Below are 21,878 nucleotides of genomic sequence, written 5' to 3'. Positions count from 1 at the left end.
AAACCACTTGAAACATTCGTTGTGTCGAACTATTTCAGTTGCTTTTGTTTGATTTGTTCATTGCAAACAGATGAAAGTCTGTAAATTATGACAATAAACCTGATTTGCAATGGGGTTCAATAATTTTGATTGCAACTGTAATACTCAAAAAACTTCCCTCTGTTTTAGGGCTCTATCCTGTGTGTTTTTCTTGGGGTCCCAAACATAATTTGTGTTACTTCTCTTGATCAAAAAAATTGTTATTCTTTCCAAATGTCCTAAATTACAAAAATCTATATTTATAAATTTTATAAAACAATAAAAAAAATTATGCATGTATATATATATATATATATATATATATATATATATATATATATATATATATATATATATACTGTATATATATATACAGTATCTCACAAAAGTGAGTACACCCCTCACATTTTTGTAAATATTTGATTATATCTTTTCATGTGACAACACTGAAGAAATGACACGTTGCTACAATGTAAAGTAGTGAGTGTACAGCTTGTGTAACAGTGTAAATTTGCTGTCCCCCAATAATTTACAGACTTTCAGCTGTTTTCAATGAACAAATCAAACAAAAGCAATTGAAATAGTTCAACACAATGAACTTCAAGTGGTTTCCCCAAATTCGACTGAAAATGCAACTTCTAATGACTTCTCCAGTTTCATAATTATTACATTTTGACAATGCAATGTAGACAATTAAATTATTCATTAGTTGCACCAGATGTGCTTGAGCTGGAAAACATGAAATACCTAAGAACACATGAAATACTTGGGTGGTTCAGAAAAAGGAAGCTACCAATGGCTGCAAGCAGATTTCTGAGAAGGCAGTTTGTGAAAAACCCTCAAGTGACTGCAAAAGACCTGCAGCAAGACTTTGTGGCAACAGACACTGAGGTTTCAGTGAGCGCAGTATGGTGCGTAGTAAACGCAGAAGGTTTCCATGCTAGAACTCCAAGATGTACAGTACTACGGACCCAAAAGCACAAGAAAAGTCGGCTCAGAATCATATAAATAAGCCACAGAAGTTTTGAGATTCTGTTATCATGCTGGAATACTGCCCTGTGGCCCAGTCTCTGAAGTGAGGGGATCATGCTCTGCTTCAGTATGTCACAGTACATGTTGGCATTCATGGTTCCCTCAATGAACTGTAGCTCCCCAGTGCTGGCAGCACTCATGCAGCCCCAGACCATGACACTCCCAACACCATGCTTGACTGTAGGCAAGACACACTTGTCTTTGTACTCCTCACCTGGTTGCCGCCACACACGCTTGACACCATCTGAACCAAATAAATTTATCTTGGTCTCATCAGACCACAGGACATGGTTCCAGTAATCCATGTCCTTATTCTGCTTGTCTTCCGCAAACTGTTTGCGGGCTTTCTTGTGCATCATCTTTAGAAGAGGCTTCCTTCTGGGACGACAGCCATGCAGACCAATTTGATGCAGTGTGCGGCGTATGGTCTGAGCACTGACAGGCTGACCCCCCACCCCTTCAACCTCTGCAGCAATGCTGGCAGCACTCATACGTCTTTTTCCCAAAGACAACCTCTGGATATGACGCTGAGGACGTGCACTCAACTTCTTTGGTCGACCATGGCGAGGCCTGTTCTGAGTGGAACCTGTCCTGTTAAACCGCTGTATGGTCTTGGCCACCATGCTGCAGCTCAGTGTCAGGGTCTTGGCAATCTTCTTATAGCCTAGGCCATCTTTATGTAGAGCAATAATTTTTTTTTTTTCAGATCCTCAGAGAGTTCTTTGCCATGAGGTGCCATGTTGAACTTCCAGTGACCAGTATGAGGGAGTGTGAGAGCGATGACACCAAATTTAACACACCTGCTCCCCATTCCCACCTGAGACCTTGTAACACTAACAAGACACATGACACCTGGGAGAGAAAATGGCTAATTGGGCCCAATTTGGACATTTTCATTTAGGGGTGTACTGACTTTTGTTGCCAGTGGTTTAGACATTGATGGGTGTGTGTTGAGTTATTTTGAGGGGACAGCGAATTTACACTGTTACACAAGCTGTACACTCACTACTTTACATTGTAGCAAAGTGTCATTTCTTCAGTGTTGTCACATAAAAAGTTATAATCAAATATTTACAAAAATGTGAGGGGTGTACTCACTTTTGTGAGATACTGTATATACTTTTCCAATTTTAGGTGAATCAGTGAGATTTTATGGTTGATTAGCAAATTTGTCCATGGTCGTGCAATAGGTATTCTGGATATATAAGGGCAGGGGTGGGGGGTTTATATAAATTGCTATATAAGTTGTCAACAAAGACACATAAATTACCTGAGACATAAAACTTTATTTAAAAAATCTTATTCTGGAGTTTTAAATTGCTGAGGTCAAATTGACCCCAGTGGGGAAAACAGAAAAAACACATCTAAAATGGGAAAAGGCTGCTATGCAATCGACTGTGCTAACAGCTATCTTTTTACAGAGTGCCAAAATTGTGCCACATTCAGTCCTTTTTTTTTTACTAAGTGGAGCAGTGTAAGCTCTTTTGGCATGTGGTGTACAATGATGAATAATTTGCTACATATTTCATTGTAAACGCTGCCTATTTCCACTGATGAATAACGGAGGGGCATTCATTCTCTGACTTTTACTTCACAAACATATAATGTTAGTAAGTGGAAGCAGTGTTAGCTACAAACAAACTGCGTTCTGGTAGGAAAGTGACATCAATGCATACCCTCTATACCATGCTGAAATGCCCCTTTTTATGTGGAAGCAAAAACAGGCTGTTTTCGTGTGTGTCTCTTTACATGCAAACAAGCTGCTGCTCCTTGCCTCCTTTCCGGAAGAGAAATGCTTCGGATACTACATTAGCCGTGGAATCTGCTAACAAGCTGCAAGCTCATTCACAAAGCAGTCTGATGTAAAATGAATCGCACAAAACTTACACAGTTTTCAAAAACACTATCTCTACTGTGTACAATCTGTACAATCTGTAACTGTATTGTACATAATAAATGTACCGTTATGAATTATACAGACAGTAAGCCTTTTCGGGTTAAAAATAAAAATGATATCCGTGAATACAATCAGAGACAATGGTAACTAGCCGCATTAGCCGTGGAATCTGCTAACAAGCTCGTTCAGAAAGGCGATTTGCAAACATTCACAACATATAAAGTGCGATACTTATGTCTTTGGGATAAAAATCTAGATCACGAATCTAATCAAGCAATGGATCTCTGATCCATGCTTGAGAATCAAGTTTTTAGCAAATCCTGTTTTGTATTGACCCTCGTTCACAAAACAGTCTGGTGTAAAATGATTTAAGGTATTTTATTAAAATAAAACTTCTCTACTGCATCTTCAGTGGTTCTGATACTGGGAGTACATGAAGACTCTTATGTTCATTCTTACAGCCAACAACAGAACATTTACAAAGCTTACAAAGCTGAGACATTCTTCTTATCACTGTAGCTTATCACTGTAGCTACTCCAGCACAGAGAACAAGGCAGAGTCACTGGGCGGGGCTTGTTCCAACATGACAAAACGTTAGGGCGAAAATGAAAACTGCTCATACTGAGACACTAGCCATGTTTCCATCCACCTATTTTTACGCGCATTTTGCACTATCGCATAAAAAACCGCTGGATGGAAAAACCAAGATGCACATACATTCTAAAAATGCATTTAAAAAACTTTGCACTCAATTGAGTCAGATAAATTCTTTATACGATAAGACGACGTGTGCATAAATCACGATGGAAACAGATTTACTGAATATATTTCTCAATGTGCATCAAAGTCATGCAACTTTGCTTCAGCAGATCTTGTGATAAGAAAAATGGTGGAAAGTGAGAGGTATGTTTGGGTCCGAACATTTTTAAATGTAAATATATGAGAAAGAAGTGACGACCATTTGTTATGTTCTGCAGAAAAATTCTGTTTGCCCTATGTGCCATTCGTGTGTCTATATCGGTGGTGGGATGGGTTTCTTTTGTCTCCTCCCCCTTCTCTAGGCCCCGCCTACTGTATGCGTCACGTTCCGGCTTGCCACTGGATAATCACATCTTGTCCACGGCTGCTCCGGCCTTGTGCAATAGTATGGAGCCCCCCTAGTGCCAGGTAAAAAAAACAATAAAAAACAGCCGTGTGTAATCCGTGCCCTCGGTTTTGCAATCCATGCCCTCGGTTTTGTAATCCGTGCCCTCGGTTTTGCAATCCGTGCCCTCGGTTTTGCAATCTGTGCGCGCTTCCTTCTTCACTTTTTTCTGCAGCGAGCAAGAAACCATAGGACTTTTCGACGGCGTACATCTGCCTGGTAAATCCAATTTATCAAGGTTTAAGGGTCGATTTAATGCTATGTTGTCTTTTGAATTGGACTTTTCATAGCTTACGTTGTGTAACGTTGTCTTTATTGTGCTTTGCACTCCAAACCCAACCGTTAGCTTCCCAGGCTTTCTTGTTAGCCAAACTTTGTGTTTGAGACTTCCATTAACGGTGCGAGTGCTTGTCCAGTTATGAAGTTTTGAATTTCCATTTACTCTGTCTGGTAGGTTACCAGATTTTAAAAACCCAAACTGGAACACTATGGCACCATGTGTTTTCCATGCACACACGTAGTGTTGTTTCCTGCATCTGCTGGTAATGTAACATGGTGATGGCTAATAACATTAGTGAAGCCTTGGATTAAGTTTGTTTTACTGCTGGTGCAGCATACCTTCACTCCATTCCGGTGCTTATTACTTGACTGCAGTGAGTGGACAGGGGAAAGAGTAAGGAAAGAGACAATTACTCTTTGAGGAAACTCAAAATAATAGAACTAACACTCAAGGAAAATCAATCCAGTTGAATTGATCAGTGGGAGAGCTCAGTTCAGTTTTAACTAAAATCAAGCAAGTAAAATCTGCTGCTGCCTATCTTAAAAAGTGCTGAAAGTGCTTTTGGATGAACTGAGAGTATTCCTGGTGAGATTGAAACAAAAACAATGTGTACAATTATGTGTTGAGTTTATTGACATCACTAATAATCCTTCTCCTTGTCGGTTTCTCTCTCTAGGCAATGTGTTAGTGAGCAGTAGTCATCCATGATGTATCCACAATCCACGCATATTCCCATGGATAGACTGGAGTTAATAGAACTTTATTTTAACTTGAGCCTCACATATACAGACGTCCTCCATATTTTGAGTGTTAAGCACAGGATTGTTCTCAGTCTGACAATCCTAAAACAAATCCTGAAGAAGAATGGACTGTTTCGCCTGAAAATATTTGACAATTTAGCAGAAACTGTTCAATTCATAAGGGAGGAGCTTCAAGGCTCAGGGGTTTTGCATGGCTACAGGTGAATGTACACTAAGTGCAAAGAAAGGGGACTGTCTGTACAGAAAGAGGATGTCCGCCTAATTCTATCCACTCTTGACCCAGAGGTCACAGGCCAACTTGTGGGATAAGGTGTAAAGTACCTGATAAACAATGTTCAAAAATGATGGGAGTGTTTCTTTATGAAAGTATATTAAATGTTGCCTTGTTTGGGACTTCCACCACACAGCCGCATGTGTGGGCCTGGGGTGTTCTAGTAAACATACTCTCCGGCTCCATGAATCAGACCTGGATATTCTGGGCAACTAAGAGGTCTGCACCTGTTGAAGACATGACAAAAATAATGTGGCTATTTAAATTGTAGGGATTTAGTCAATTTTTTTACTGAAGGTCTCAGTCAGCTAAGACTTTTTGGTTTAAAGTTATTAGTCATACCAGTGCCAACCTCAGTTCACTTGGAACCCGAACAGATCTCCGACCAGGGGACTTGTTTAGCAAAGTAACTCTTATGCATCAACTACATTACTGGCATTACTACAACATCAACTATATTACTGGCATTACTACATCAACTATATTAATGGTGAGTACTTCTTACCACTTAAATGTACAAAAATCCAACTATCCCTTTAAAAGGACAATAATATAACAAATTTGGATTTGTTTGATTAAAAACATCATTGATTAATGATCAAAATTCTGTATTGGTGAAGAGTATTTCTTTAGCTCTTAACTATGTTTCTGTTATGTGAAGCCATACGATCAAATATTAGTAATCAATTAAAACGATTACCAGTGCAAAACCTGAGAAATGTCCTCAGCCGAAGTTCACCACAATTCCTTGTAAACTTCTTGAAAAAATCAAGAATCTGATTTTCTCTCTTGTTGAGGATCTCATGTTGTAGCATGGCAACTACCTTCCTGGGTGTAGGAGTGAGGCTTGCCAGCACTTCATCCAATCGTCCTGGGGACAGTTTCAGCCTTTTCAGCACACTGCTCCAACATTCTGCTATATATGTAGGATCCTGAACTATTTCTTTTACTTACACTTCAAATAAGGTTTTTCTGACATTTGCTTCTGTGACGAGAAGTTTGACATCATGTGCCTGTAGGAAATCCAACCATTCCTCTCTTCCAGAGATAGTTTGGAAGTCTTTCATCGCTTGCTCAGCAACTTCTTTTTCGTCAATGGAAACTGTCTCTAAGAATGTTGAAAAAAGGTCATCATCCATGATTTCAAGTCCAAGACAGTAGGAGAGGAAGGGCTTGGCCAGCACAATGGGAAAGTACTTCACCATGTTGTAGCCTAGGACCATGACTTTAGCTACGTGTTCCCACTCATCTTTCATGTCATGTCTCATCATTGGTATTTTAAGTAAGTTTCCGGTAGTGCATTTCATAATAAAGGTCTCCCAGTACTCACTTAGCGCATCACGCAAAACTCCACCATTGTCTTCTCCTTTCTCTGTGTTACCATTGGGTAAGACCATCTCAATCTCCAAGAGAGACTCATCTACAAACACACAACCATTTTTAAAAGCAGCATTTAGTTCATTGAAAACATTTCCCCTGTGAAGCCTTAGCCTGGTGGTCTTTGGTGGTTGACAAGGTTCCTGTCCTGTAAACGAACTTTCCTCCTGCACTGGGTCCATTGAAAGGGTATCATCAGTGTCATCCTGGCAATCATCAAGAAAAGCATATCCGAGCACAATTTCCTCATCAATTAAAAATTATGCCTTTGGTACAACAATCAAACCCTCCTTATCCGGCATGTCATTCTCTGTTGAGACGCAAGCTACTGCATTCAAAGTTTCACTCGACATCGGACTAGCAAATTCACATGTACTTGGAGTTCCAGTTGTGAAAGCAGTTCCACTGGGAGATCCAATTATGGAAACAGCTCCATGTGAAGCAGCAGCTGCACAGCATGATTCACTTGTGAGGGCTGATGCATTTTGTGATTCACCAGGTGAGGTAGCAGCATTCAGTGTTTCATCTGCATCAATGTCAATCTTTTTGCAAGATAGATAGTCTCAACAATCTAACTTTTCTCTTCTCATATTGCTGAGCTAGTGTGGTCAATGGATCCAGCTGATCTTCAGTAACATCTCGCATGGTGAATTCAAATTCATTGGCATTGCCTGTTTTACATTTTCCATTTGGAAAAAAAGAGTTATTTGCCAGTCTCCAACAGCTGTGCCATTGTAGTAGTTTTCAATGCTTTCAAATGTCTGATCCCTCCTCCCCTTTTCTCTTTTACCTGAATACAAGAGCCTCCTAGTTCTTCAAACAATCCCATTTGAAAAGCATGCTCCATTTTCAGAGCATTACAGTTACCCGACAATTTTTCTGAACGATCATCCCCACGACTTCTCTTGGAGTCCCGTCTTTGGTTTATTTTTGCCATCAGGCTTTCTGTAGCCTTAGAGATAGTTGTGGTGGTTCCTTCCAACGCAGCCACTTCTCTTCTGCAGTACTGCCGAATAGCTATCCGATCTCCAATTTTGGGCACGTATTTAATTAGCTGGTCATCTGTCATACCATGGACAGCATGGCATTCAATCTGGAAAAAAACAACAACATTAAATTACAACACACATGAAACATCTATTTGCCTCATTCACTCTGCTGCAATGTTAGTCGACTTTGATGCAACGAGGGGTACTGATGCGGATACAAATTCAGAAGTGTCCATTCACTGAAATCACATGGGTTGTTATAACGGATTGTTTTCTAACAAGTGAGGATCCTATCAAGAGCTGCTGTGATTATAGAGTCAGGTTTAGATATAGCAGTATAATAATGCCAAATGTCCTCAAGGCAAAATGGCATGTTGAATTAAATAAATTGAAAAAAACAAACAAACAAACAAACAAAATATCGCTATGACAATACTTGAATGTTTCTGCCCAGCAATTTGACACAAATCGAAAAGAAAAAAAAACACAGCAATATCAATGCTTGAATTAGTTTCCTCTGCAATTCATTGGGTTTGTATATTTTGATTGAAACAAAAATTCCAGCATTCAAAATATAATGCGAATGTAGTGAGGTGTGCCATGACTAAAACGTCATCCTTATTAACTACGTGGCCAATGAGCTCCCTTCCTACTAAAGTATATAAGCTGTTGTTTAGGCCTCATGGAATGAGTCATGGTCGAAAACCTGCCCCTTCCTTTTGTAGCTACGGACTGCAGAGGTATGTGTTGTTAGCGTTGTTGCTTAGCTATTTGATGCTCACCTTGTCCACTTATCATGCGATTTATTTGTTTAGTGGGACTTTAGGCTACCGAGACTGTGCATGTGCTGCTTGCTCTCAGTGCGGTGTGCCGTCAGGGCGCTCATCTGTGTAGCATGGCAGTTTAACGTAGCCCCGGTCGGAGCGCCAGCTGTTGCAGTTACAGCTATTAAAGAAGCTATCATATGATTTTTGTATGTGCCGTTGTGAGTATTGTCATCGGATCACGGTAGGTAAATCGTTTAGTTCTATTATTTAAGCTAAACGATTTTGTATGCTTCCCAAATTGAGGTTTTAACACCTGTTTGTTGTTCTTAGGGTCCTTGATTTTGCATGCGTTAAGGCAGGCTGAGTGAGTGCGGTCGTTTTGGTGTAGCTCCTCCCCCTCACTCGCGGAGCCACGTTGCTGCTTCGGGGCTGCTTGATTGGTTTTGCTGCTTCAGTGTCTTGTATATTGTACACTGTCAGTACTTGCGTGTCTTTTGGGTTATTTGGGGGTTTTTTCCCCGTTTTCCCGGGGTGGCGTAGTTGGTACGAAACAAAATATGCCACAGTGCTACACATGGCGTAGTCAGCAGGATCTCCGTAGTACATTTACGAAACGAGCCACATTGCTACACACACATTCACCTTCCTAAAATACGGTTCCAAAATATTTAGTTGTTAAAATACCATCTTCATTATTTGTCAGGTAATATTTCAACACATTATTTTTCAACCTCACTAATTCAGGCTTGCATGCATTTCTATTGAAAAGTGACAGATATTTTTACACAATAGGAGGTCATGACAAAAACAGACACCAAACTCAACTACTTCTAGATTGGCTATAGCCTATGTGCAATTCTGTGCCTGTATGTGCACAGGCGAGTGCATGTTCTATGTGGATGATAGTATATGGATAAAAAGGGGGCTATTCCAGACTAGCCCAATTTAACAGGTTTTCAACATTAAAACTGTGTGGTATGTTAGAATGGGGTGTCATATACCTTTTCATTGATGAAGGTGGCAATAACCTCCGTTGTTCTCGAAGGAACATGTGGAAACTCTGGTCCATTCTATTAAAGAGATGATGATTTGACAGGCAAAAATTATTAAGTTACTTTGAACATTTGGGTCAGTATGTACCAAGTCTGTATATGTATGTGTATATATGTATATATATATATATATATATATATATATATATATATATATATATATATATATATTGTATGTATGTATATATGTATATGTGTGTATGTATGTATAAAGGTGAGAATAATAAATTTATTAATTTAATTTATTTATTTTTGTATGTTGTGGCCCGACCTAGAACGGGTTGTAAGAGTGAGTAAAAGCTGTCCTTGTAATGTCTTACAGAATGGGTGTTGTTGCCCACTACCTAGGGAGCTTCCTACTAAACAAAGCACATGTGGAGTGACAATACTTTTAAATGCAACAATATGATCTAGAAAAGTGCAATAGTAATACAATTATATGATACTATTATACACCATGATAAAAGTTTTGATAATTATTGTTATATAAAAAACATCTAATATCTAGTTATTTTTGTTAATGGTGGTTTATAAAGTGCTCTCCAGACAGGTTTGGTTTCAACTTCGATCCCCAGTTTCTCTCTCCATGCTGTACCTATTATATTACTTAGATTACATTGATGAATTACTTTCACAATACATTTGTAAAAAATCTTCCCTCCTACTGAACAAAAATCTATGTGTTCATTAACTCCCAAGTTCAACAGAGGACTAGGTAATGAGAGGCTTATCTAAAACAGGTATGATCTCAATATCTGGAAAAAAAAGATCTTTATTATCAGGGACTAAAATCCATGTACCAAATTCAACAGTTCTCCTCAGAGGTTAAAATCAATAATAACTTATCGAGAAACTTCTTAGCGATACATATTGACCTAATTTCTAAAAGGTTAGCAACTTTGTCCGAATTTTGTAGATCATATCCTTATTCATTTATAATATTTTTTAATTTAAAAAGCTTTTCTTGACACAATAGGTTTGTTAGACCAGGAATGTCTTCTTCAGAGATATCAAGACAAGCACCAAACACAATTGGTTCCTCCAACAACCAATAAAGAGAAGTTGCTGGCTCTGTAAATAAACTTTGTTAAAAGGGGGAATTCCATTACAATTCAGCCTTTTATGATCCATTAAAACAAGGCTAAATCTAGTCCTATGTCATCCACTTTCCTTAAAATTCTTTATGCCAACGTTCTCCAGACAAGCGTATAAAGTCCCATTAAAATTTTCTGGATATAATGGAGACGATAGGTGGCTTCTCTGCTGGCGAGATTAACTAGCTCTTGGCCTCCTTCCTCCTTGGACAAAAACAGGATGCTTTGCGGAGTCCAAAGGTACTAATCCCAAAAAAAGTCCACCAGTTCTCTCCAAATGTTTGCAAGAAGTCCATTTGGGGGATCCACACAACCAAGTCTATGCCATAGTGAAGATGCCACAAGATTAATAATTATACAAATAAGTCCTCTATATGACATTTGAGGGAGTAACCATTTCCATTTTTCTAAATGTCTTTTTACTTTCTCAATTAGTCCTTTCCAATTATTGTTTAACAAATTTTCATTTCCCAGGTAGACACCAAGGTATGTTAAACCGCCTCTTTTCCAGAGCAGTCCTAGGTAGCCTGGGGAAGTCACCCTTCCAGTTTCCTACTAGTAAGGCTTCACTTTTCCCCTAGTTAACCTTAGCAGAGGAAATGCGTGCAAAATCCTGAAAATTTTTTTTCCAACTTTTTAACATCATTTTCATTTATAAAAACAACAAAATCATCAGCATAAACAGAAAGATAAAAAAAAAAGTTTATTACAACCAGGGAAAGCCAGATCTTTTAAATGAACTCGCAGTTTATATAGTAAAGGCTCTATGGCTAGAGAATGCAACATGCCAGGCATGGCACACCCCTGCCTAACCCCTCTCTGAACTTTGAATGGAGCACTTAAACCACCGTTAATCTTAACGACACTCTCAATCTTACAGTACATAGCCTTGATACTTGGACATACTTGGAAGTTTAGCTGAAGTCATTTTTGAGTACCCTGCTTATCCATCAAGTGAACAATTAAGTCAAGTAGCAGAGGCCCTGCCTTAAAGAACCAGGATCTTCAATGGATGTTATGGATGGATCCAGCGATTCAAATATAAAGTGAACAACTTCAGATTCAAACTTCAAGGTATCTGCTGTCCAGAAATTGTGGTGAACTCACTCAAGAGGAAACCAGCACAAGAGCAGGCTCCTGCTAAGAATGTTAAAAAGCCTAGAAAGGCTGAAGTAAATTACCTACCTCCTCATCTTCAAGGACAAACCAGTGGAAGTTTAGAGAAAGAGAGAGTGGATCTCTTACGTGAAGTGATGAAAAGGGATTATTGCCATTATTGCCATTGCTATCTCTTCGTAGGCAAGAAATCATTTATGAGGCCCTTGCAATCAGAGATTTCATGGAGTGCTGGCCCACATTATTTTAAGCAATGCACGTTTGCATTATTTGATGCAACACATTTGATATTTTTTTCCACTTATATATTAAATTGAAACCCATAATATTGATTGTTTGGAGCCAATTGACTACAATTTTGATCCACTGACTTCCCCATTTTCAGGCAGCCATTGTTTACACTTTCAGAACGTTATTACAAGTAGCTTGAGGTTACTTTTGAGTAATTGGGTGCATGTGTATGTAGAAGGGTTCAAATAAAATAAATAATGGCTCCACTGAATTCAGTAAGAGTGACGGTCTAAAAAGTCAGCAGTGATCATCCAATTCATTATCTCTAACGTGCTAAACTATCTTTTCATTTGCTTTACAAGGACACAAGAGTTTGAGGCAGGACTTGATAGGCATGTGATGAAAATGGCCATCATCGGTGACTGGTCCACCCCAGGATCTGACCACAAGAGAGCAACCATCGTGGTCAAGGGAACCAAACTCCTGGAAGGACCAGATATCCCAAGGTGCTGTGCTTTGCTGATGGGCATAATATATGCTCTGAATCTGAGCTATTGCAAGGAACTAAAATATAATTTTGAAGTGTTTCAGAAACTGTTCCTTGAACTTGATGGACTGAAAGCCAGTGCAAAAGTAAATAAACTGAAGAGGCCCCAAAACTGTTAGTGTAACAGAAAAGGGAACACAAGACAACATTTGAGATTTTTCGTGAAGTTTGGGATATGTAGTATATCCAATAAATCTCTTGTCTTTACAGTTTACAAAACATAGATTATGTTTAAGGAAATACATATTTTAGCCCACAGAGGGACTACAAGAGGGTAAGATATGGAGAATGCAATTTTTGTGTTTTGGAAATTAATGTTGTGGGATTACTCATGTAATTACATATGCAGCTTAGATGCAACTTTAGGAAAGTTCCATCATACATTACTTGGCTTTGGCTGTTATCCACATGAAGACTCAGGTTTTGAGGGGGTCACATTTGTTTAAGATGTATTTAGATGTGTTCCATTCTGTGATAAAAGATTTCATATTGTTTAAAAAACTGACTGTCTGCTGCAAAAACACCTTTGTTGTGATTATTGAACAATTGATCTAAAAGGTCTTTCTTATATTGTGTAAAAAAGGACCATGCGGAGATTGTTGACCATTGAAAGTTAATATTTAATGAGCATGTGCTTGTTACGTTTTACAGAATGTTTACAGATGTTTTATTTTAAAACTAGAATTAATATATTACAGATTTACCCTGGCACTTTGGTTTCAAATATGTGAAGGCCAATAACTTTGCTGTGATGGAATAACTGATTCATTGTGACAGCATATTTCAGGATGTTTACTACTTAATTTCCCAAGGCAATATGGCCAATTTTTTAAAAAAAAATTATTTGTGAGGCAAAATAAATGTGTTATGGGTTGTTTTTTTTTTCAAGATTTAAATATTGTCTTAAAAGTGCAGTTCAAAAATTAAAAAAAAAAAAAAGTTAATTGTCTAACAATACTGTTGTTGAATGAATTCATTTTATAAGAGCTATTAAATTAACAAAAATATGAAAGGTATAAACTACTGAAGAATATCTCATTAGAGCAAATACATTTTTAAATGGTTGTCAACTTTAAAAAATGTGTTCGTAATTATGGTAATTAAGTACATAACACTTAAATTCCTTTGAAATAATGTGAAATAAAAATAGTTGGATCAACTTCATTTTTTATAAGTAATCAACTTAAAGATGTGTTTATTCTACATATTATTAAGTAAGTGTTAATTGAAAATACATTTGATTGTAGAAGAAAAGGTCATTTCTCTGACTCAATGTAGCTTGTTCATTGATCATAATTTCATTAGAAGTTGTCATAATTCAAAAAGATTTATGCAAACTGTTGCGTTATTTTTTTGTTGACTAAACAAAACATTTGTTTTTAGAGTTATGTTTCTTGCAGGAACATAACATCAATTTGTTTTTGTTTAAGAAACTCATATAACATTCTTTTATGACTGTCTCTAGCACCATTTAAGTTGAGAGTTCCAATTTTAAGATTAGTCATATTGGGGGCCAAAGTAACTAGTTTTGTCAAAAAGTTCAACATTAACAGCTTCATCTTCTTTGTTAATTTTTTTTCCTGGAGTTTATTTACCAACTTCCTGACACGATACACCTCTACATCCTGAAAATCTCTCTTTCATTATACATCTCACGTCACTGATAAACCATTTATAGTCAGGGAAAAAATCTTCAACATGCACTATGGAGTTACATTTGTGCCAAAACTAAACAAACAAATATACCATTTCGCAAACAAACACAATCTGCTTTGCAAAGGAAACTAGAATCTCAAACAAACAAAGCAATTTTCTCACAAATGCATCACCTTATTTTCTCACAAATGCACCGACTTGATTTTCTCCATACTTCTCAAAATCAACATCATCTTTCCCCACTTGATCAGCATCTGCCACTGCAAAATCACTCTGAATATGTTTAACCTGCTCAACAGATTCAGAGACTGCACCGGTTTTACTAGGCTCAGCTACAAGCTCCATCACACCAGGTTCATTAACTGTGGCTACAGCAGCAGCTGGTCCATCCTCAAGGTCTTTGATCGCGGATACACCGGCAACAGCCGTGTCAACCACGGTCTCAGCCGGAGGTGCAGTAGAAACAACTCTGTGCTTGTGTTTGCGCGTCCATTTTATCAGGACAAGGACAAACAAGATGGCCAATTTACCACAATTAAAGCATTTAATTGCAGTATCAGAATTGCAACTTCTGTGTAGTCAAAGCCATCGATTCTGAACTTAAAAACCAGGTCAGGCTCATCAACTCCGGTTTTCAGAACCATGATAACTTGTCTTCTAAATGAGACTAGATGCTTCAAAAACAGCAACTTACAAAATTATCATGACCCACAATCTCTCCCACCTCCAAACGGCACTGCTCCACACCAGCTACAGACTCTACTCTTACTCCATGATCCCATGTTAGATTTTCAAAAACTCGCTGCGCTATATCATAACTCCCAGCGAAACGCTGGTTGCAGACTTTAAATTCTTAGAAGATATCCAAAACAAGTAAATCAAGAACACATAAAACACACAGAAAAATTAGAAGTTTGAGCACTCGCACAAGCCACAAATATCTATCACTCGAACTCACCATGCTCTGCCCACTCCCAGCATGCACTCAGAGAGAGAGAGAGAGAGAGAGCACACAAGAGAGAGACATTGAGCCAGCACACCTTGCATATTTTCTGGATTAACCAGAACACTCCTTACAACGGACAAGTTTTACAATTGTTTAAAAATTTTTTTTTTTTAATGTTTTCTCAACGAGTGTTTTTTTTTTTTTTTTAGAAGTTGAATGTTTGTTTGGACATAATGGAAAATGAACCCAAACTAGTTTTGCTTACAACATGGCTACACAGCACGGAACTACTGCCATCACTTAGAGAGTTTCTAACATCAAGGACAGGTTAGATGAAGCCGGCAAATGAAAGTGGTTGCTGAGCAGACCTTTCCTGTAGAGGTAGCTGACTGTAGTAACTTCAATATAACAAAACCAGCATGGGGACAGGAGAAACCCAATAACTTGAATTCACAGTTGTTTTTTTAAGAAAACAGCGAATCCTGATATTCACTCAGATGTGTAGGCCATGAGTAACCAATGAAGACACAATGCAAAAATATTTTAGGCCATTTACACAGCTTGGAAAAAAATGTGAGAATCTGGCACTTTGTTCTTTTCTACTGCATGGGCAAAAACAACCAAAAAGAAATAAATGAAAACATCTGATGGAGAAAGGAGATGGGCTCAAGCCACCATTCCCTGAGCCAGATTACTACTGTAGTTTCACAATCACTTCTAGATGTAGACAAATTTTCCTCCATTCATACAATATGGAAGCTGTCTTGGAATTGTCTCTAGGGCTGAGCTTATATCATTGAGTTCTATTCCGCACCATCATATGGCTCTGGTTCTTGTGATGTCATTTTGCCTTTATCTGGTATCTGCTGGTCCTATATAAATGAGTCGTAGCAGCTAGAAACAGAAAGTCAATGGCAGTTTTCTGGCTAGGATTAAGTGTTGTATGTGCTGTTTTTTAACCTGGTGATGTCCTAAGGAAATGCTTTATTTTTCAGTGACTTGATAAACATTCTCAAGACTTTGAAAGTTACTATGTTGAATGTTTGGTTAGATGTAGGCTTTGATTAGAGATAGATATGAGTTATAAACTGTATTAAAACCTGTTATGCCCCCACTTTTTCACGAAGTAGAACTGAAAACTTTACAATGTACATTTTCTCCATTTGACTTTTTGTTGTTGTTGTTATAATGGTAATTGACCTTTTCTTTTTTTTTTAATTACCATATGCCACTTTGGTCTTTTATACTGCATGGGCAAAGACAAAACAATCAACCAACAAATAAAGAAATAAATGAAAACATCTGTTGGAGAAAGGAGATTGGCTCCAGCCACCATTCCCTGAGCCAGATTACTACTGTAGTTTAATTATCATAACATGGATTTTAATGTAAACAAACATATTGCGTATCATTGTATGTCAGAAACATTTGAAAGAAGTCGTAGTATCGTGTTATGTCATAAGGATGTAAATAATGTCATTGTAGAGCATGTCATGGAAGTTAATATATTCGTTCGTTAGAAAAACCCTTTACCTTTGCTCGCACAGGCTTGAAACGCGTTGTATAACGTTTTCAGCTCAAGAAGCGCACAAGTGTGTAGACACCTAGTGGATGAATGAGAAATGCAGACAGGGCATACTGACTTTCTCCACTTCAATTCTCACTTTTTTCACCTTTACAAGCTTAATTATCATATTCTGGATTTTAATGTAAACAAACATATTTCGTATCACTTTACATCAGAAACAGGACATAGTACTGTATTTTTGACCTTTACAAGCTTAATTATCATATTCTGGATTTTAATGTAAACAAACATATTTCGTATCACTTTACATCAGAAACAGGACATAGTACTGTATTTTTGACCTTTACAAGCTTAATTATCATATTATGGATTTTAATGTAAACAAACACATTTCGCATCAATTTACATCTGAAACAAGACATAGTACCATATTTTTGACCTTTACAAACTTAATTATCATATTATGGATTTTATTATATAACATTGTATAATATTGTTTATATTATAAACAAATATATTTCATATCATTTTACGTCAGAAACATTTGAAAGACGCCGTAGTATCGTATTATGTTATAAGGATGTGAAAAATGTCAAAGAAGAGGACATCATGTATGTTTGTTAGAAAAACCCTTATCCTTTGCTCACACAGGCTTGAAAATCGCTGTATAGCGTTTTCAGCTCAAGAAGTGCACAAGTGCGTAGACACCTAGTGGATGAATGAGAAACGTAGAGACAGGGCATATTTGATGAACATTGACTTTCTACACTTCAATTCTCACTTTTTTCACCATTACAAGCTTAATTATCATATCATGAATTTTAATGTAAACAAACATATTTCATATCTCTTTACGTCAGAAACAAGTCATAGTATCGTATTATTCATCTTTACAAATTTATCATATTCTGGATTTTCAGGTAAACACACATATTTTGTATCTCTGTACGTCAGAAACAAGACAGTACTGTATTTTTGACCTTTACAAACTTAATTACCATATTCTGGATTTTAATGTAAACAAACATATTTCCTATCATTTTATGAAAGATGTATATAATGTCATAGTTATGATTACTTTAGCTGTCTCCCACAATGTATTGGAGTTTAAATTAAATAATCAATATATTATTTCATCATTATTTTCATCAACCATTTTTGTGATGTCTTCGGGTTAATTCATCCTGACCTGATCTCCACTAGAGGGCACTCTAGTCTGAAATGTTTTTGAGTTGCTGAGATAGTCCACGTACCTGTCGCCGAAAGTGGGCTCCGTTTTTCCTGCTCCGAACAGATGTTCCGTCCAGTTTTCCTGCGCAATTCCATACAGTAAAAGTCCGAAATGTAAATGAAGCAGATCAGCAGTTGTAGTAGTTAGACCAAGTCTGCTCTTATATAGGGTTTCTTGCTATTGTGACGCAATACATTCTAAATTCTAGCTCAAAGTTCTAAATTCTAAATTAATTTTTTTTTTTAAAAAAAAAAAAAACCTCAGTCGCTTATCTTTATTTTGCTGAAACTAATATGGAGGCTGTTCATATGTAATGGAAGTTTCTAAACGTTCACTCATAAACACGTGTATGTTTTGTTTTGTGCTAAAGTGCTTGCATTAAACACAGTGGTGTATAATTGGGATTAAAGCAGGACTGTTGCAGATTGGGCTTAGTTAGTGTTTAATGCATTTAAACCTTTACAACACACATTTACAAAAAATCATCACTTAATCAAGTTGTACTTACAATTAAATATTATAAAGCTCAATAAAGGTGATCTCAATCAGTCCAACATAAAGTTCTGGTTTTAATTTAATGCCCATCAAACATATTTTGCAAGAGTTTTAAAATGTTTTTTAAAACTACTAGACTAAAAAAAGGATTAAAACGATTTATCACTGCCCTAAAACAATTAACAGTCCACAAGACAAGATAATAGCTACATTTATAAAAATAAATAAATAAATAAAATGAAATAAATACCCCGTTCAAAAGTTTACATACCCTTGATGCTGAACAAGCTTTGTTAACAGATTTCTGACTTGATGCACAAGAACGGATAAAAGATGGGGTTGAAAACAAAAAATATCAATCTCTACAATTAAAAAACTTTATACACATTTCATGTACATTCAATTATATTACATTAGGGACCTCTCAGCTTTTATTAACCAAGAAAAATAAGCCAAATCTAGATTTGACAAGATATGAGTTTCCATGATTCCTTATGACAAATATTTCCCAAATCTAACTATTGACACTCCAAATTACTGGAAAAACTTTTCCGCCATGTAACATACCTCCAGTCTCCTTTTCTGGATCACGTCGACAACAAGCAGAAGAATGACCAAACAATATTACTCATTGGAAGAGAACACTTTTACAACTTCCCTTGAATGGTTTCACTTTTATCTAAAAGACATTCAAACCTTAATCCCTCGTTAACACGTATACACACATACACTCACATGCACTCATGTTCCACACAGACACAGGAAACATATGCTCACACCAGCATCTCTCTCTGTTTCTCCTACGCACCCACGCACTGACACACACACACACACACACACACACACGCAGAGGGCCCTGTCTTAAATACACACACATACACACACTGGGGCCTTCGAGCACTCACACACACTGCTTCATGCAACATTCACACGGCCTCCAAAACAAATTTTCAGAGCTATTACACCTGTCTCCTTATTTATGGAGCACTTACACATACACACCTTATTCCAGTTCTCATTCAGTCACATGCAATAACATTTCAATGTGATATCTTCCTTAAGTAAGACTCCCAGAGTGCTGCCCTTCATCTAAGTGGAATCTCACCTGGCATGGACACCCTAAACTCATTTCCACCACTCACTCACTAGGGAAAGTCCAACAACCGTGCACTGCCATAGTTTTTTTGAACCCCACAAAACCATGATTCTTACCACAGGAGAACGTCACTCAAAAATGAAGAAATCAGACACGCTGACTCAACAGATTTGGAGCGTTTTCCTGCTCAGATCAGTGTGAAGATTACGATACCTTTGGTCAGTGGCGATTGATACAGATCATGTCCACAGAGAGCTTTTATTTCCATTTAGTACTGCCGTGCAGACGATAAATAAGATAGTTACATGTCTCCCAGAAGACAAAATACTAACAATTTACACAGATCATCCTGTTTACATCACCCTGGCTCTTAATGTATCGTGTTACCTTCCTGAGTATCAGTGAATGTCTGCACTTATGTAATAGTCCCTCTGTGTACGAGTCCCTCAGTTGTCGTCAGTGTGAAAAGATGGATCTCGACATCATCGAGATGGGGTCAAGTACACAGAATATGATGGAAAAGCAAAGAATGTACAGGACCCAGAGGATTTTTCTGAAGAATAGTGGACAGTTTAACTGCTCAGGACAAACAAAGGACTCGTGAACAACTATCTCAAAACAAAAAAACAGTCGTGGATCATCATCATCATCATCATTATCATCAGGTAATGACACACAGTATTAAGAATCAAGTGTATTTAAACTTTTGAACGGGCTAACTTTTTATAAATTCAGCTATTATCTTGTCTTGTGGACTGTATGTAAACATCTGTTTGTCACGTTTCGTGACGTAACGGAGATAAGGACGGATGCAATTGCAGGTTAACAGTTTTATTGAGAGACACAGGCAGGTTAATCCAAAACGTGATCCAAAAACATAATCCAAAACATGCAAGAGGTCGGGCGATGGGCAAACAGGCATAAACGGGGCAAGGCAGGAAACTATGTCGTGGTCACGGAAAACAGGGTCGAGATACAAAACATGAAACATAAGCTATGACAATGAACTGGGAGCAGAGAAACCAGCGTGAACTAAACAGACGAATCTAAACATGAACCATGAAACATGACATGAACTATGACTGTGACTGTGACTATGGTTATCTATCGTAAGGAATCTAAACTAATGTACTATATTATATCGAATCGAATCTAATATTCCGCGCTGTGTGCTGGGAGGCGTGCGGTATATATACAAACATAATCAGCGTTGTAATGGCTGAAGGCTGAGGGCAATTCAGACACACACGAAACAACAACCAATGACAGAACGGGGAGGAGACATAACAGAAACATAAACAAATGCACGTGTCGAAATGTCACGATTGTCAACAAGGGAAAAGCAGGTGCTCGCGCACCTGCTCGTGCACTCGCGCTCACATGCTCCACAGCGTGCTGCTTAAAGGGGAACTCGTGACAAAAATATCCATGAGTGCCATGAAACATCCATCTCCATTGGCGGCCCTGGCCCCCTGGGCAAAAAGCAGGAACCCAAGCAGAACCAGGAGACCGCACGGCATACTTAACGAAAAAAAAAGCAGAGCGACGTTCACAGCAGAGCGACATCCTCGGCGGTGCATGAAGGCATAGTGACGTCCTCGGCGGAACATGAAAGCAGAGCGACGTTCACAGCAGAGCAGGAAAGCAGAGCGACAGGCTCCGCAGTGCAGGAAAGCAGAGCATCGTCCTCGGCGGGACAGGAAAGCAGAGCGACGTCCTCGACGGAGCAAGGAAACAGAGCGACGTACTCAGCAGTGCAGGAAAGCAGAGCAACGTCCTCGGCGGAACAGGAAGGCAGAGCGACGTCCTCGGCTGAACAGGAAGGCAGGGCGACGTCCTCGGTGGAGCAGGGAAAAAGAGCAACGTACGCAGCAGTGCAGAGAAACAGAGGGACGTTTGCAGCGGAATATGAAAACGGAGCGAAGTTCCCAGCAGAACAGGAAAGCGGAGCGACGTCCTCGGCTGAGCAGGAAAGCAGATTGACGTCCTCGGCTGAGCAGGAAAGCAGAGTGACGTCCTCGGCTGAGCAGGAAAGCAGAGTGATGTCCTCGGCTGAGCAGGAAAGCAGAGCGACATACTCAGCGGAGCCTGCAGGCTGAACTTGGCTGGTCATGTCAGCAGACTGGGACGTGAGCAGAGCTTGGTTGTCCGTGTCAACAGACACTTGGTTGTGCATATCAGCAGACGTGGACGTGAGCAGAGCTTGGTTGTCTGTTTCAGCAAACTTAGGCGTGTAGAACTTGGTTGTCCCCGTCAGCTGACTTGGGCGTGAACATAACTTGGTTGTCCCCGTCAGCTGATTTGGGCATGAACATAACTTGGTTGGTTAGGTCATCAGACGTGAACATG

At 38.4% G+C, this 21,878-nt stretch overlaps 2 long non-coding RNA genes across 7 annotated transcripts; both read right to left on the bottom strand.

Annotated features, from left to right (window-relative positions):
* Positions 1 to 2,322: 2,322 nt before the first annotated feature.
* On the bottom strand, positions 2,323 to 18,136 carry LOC128603006 (uncharacterized). 6 transcript variants are annotated; one of them, XR_008384930.1, is made up of 6 exons: positions 17,961 to 18,136; positions 17,355 to 17,415; positions 16,713 to 16,783; positions 9,539 to 9,607; positions 6,105 to 7,874; positions 2,323 to 5,631 (listed from the first exon to the last, which is right to left on the bottom strand). It is a non-coding gene; the product is annotated as an uncharacterized LOC128603006 (long non-coding RNA). The 6 variants fall into 6 exon arrangements; XR_008384929.1 differs by lacking the exon at positions 17,355 to 17,415; XR_008384928.1 differs by lacking the exons at positions 16,713 to 16,783; positions 17,355 to 17,415 and having other exon boundaries at positions 6,105 to 6,275; positions 6,359 to 7,874.
* Positions 18,137 to 18,257: 121 nt separating this feature from the next.
* On the bottom strand, positions 18,258 to 19,741 carry LOC128603007 (uncharacterized). Its single transcript, XR_008384933.1, has 3 exons — positions 19,169 to 19,741; positions 19,001 to 19,015; positions 18,258 to 18,741 (listed from the first exon to the last, which is right to left on the bottom strand). It is a non-coding gene; the product is annotated as an uncharacterized LOC128603007 (long non-coding RNA).
* Positions 19,742 to 21,878: the final 2,137 nt, after the last annotated feature.

The sequence above is a fragment of the Ictalurus furcatus genome, chromosome 27 (genome assembly GCF_023375685.1).
Source record: "Ictalurus furcatus strain D&B chromosome 27, Billie_1.0, whole genome shotgun sequence".
NCBI classification, from domain to species: domain Eukaryota; kingdom Metazoa; phylum Chordata; class Actinopteri; order Siluriformes; family Ictaluridae; genus Ictalurus; species Ictalurus furcatus.
This window is presented reverse-complemented; position numbering and strand designations above follow the sequence as displayed.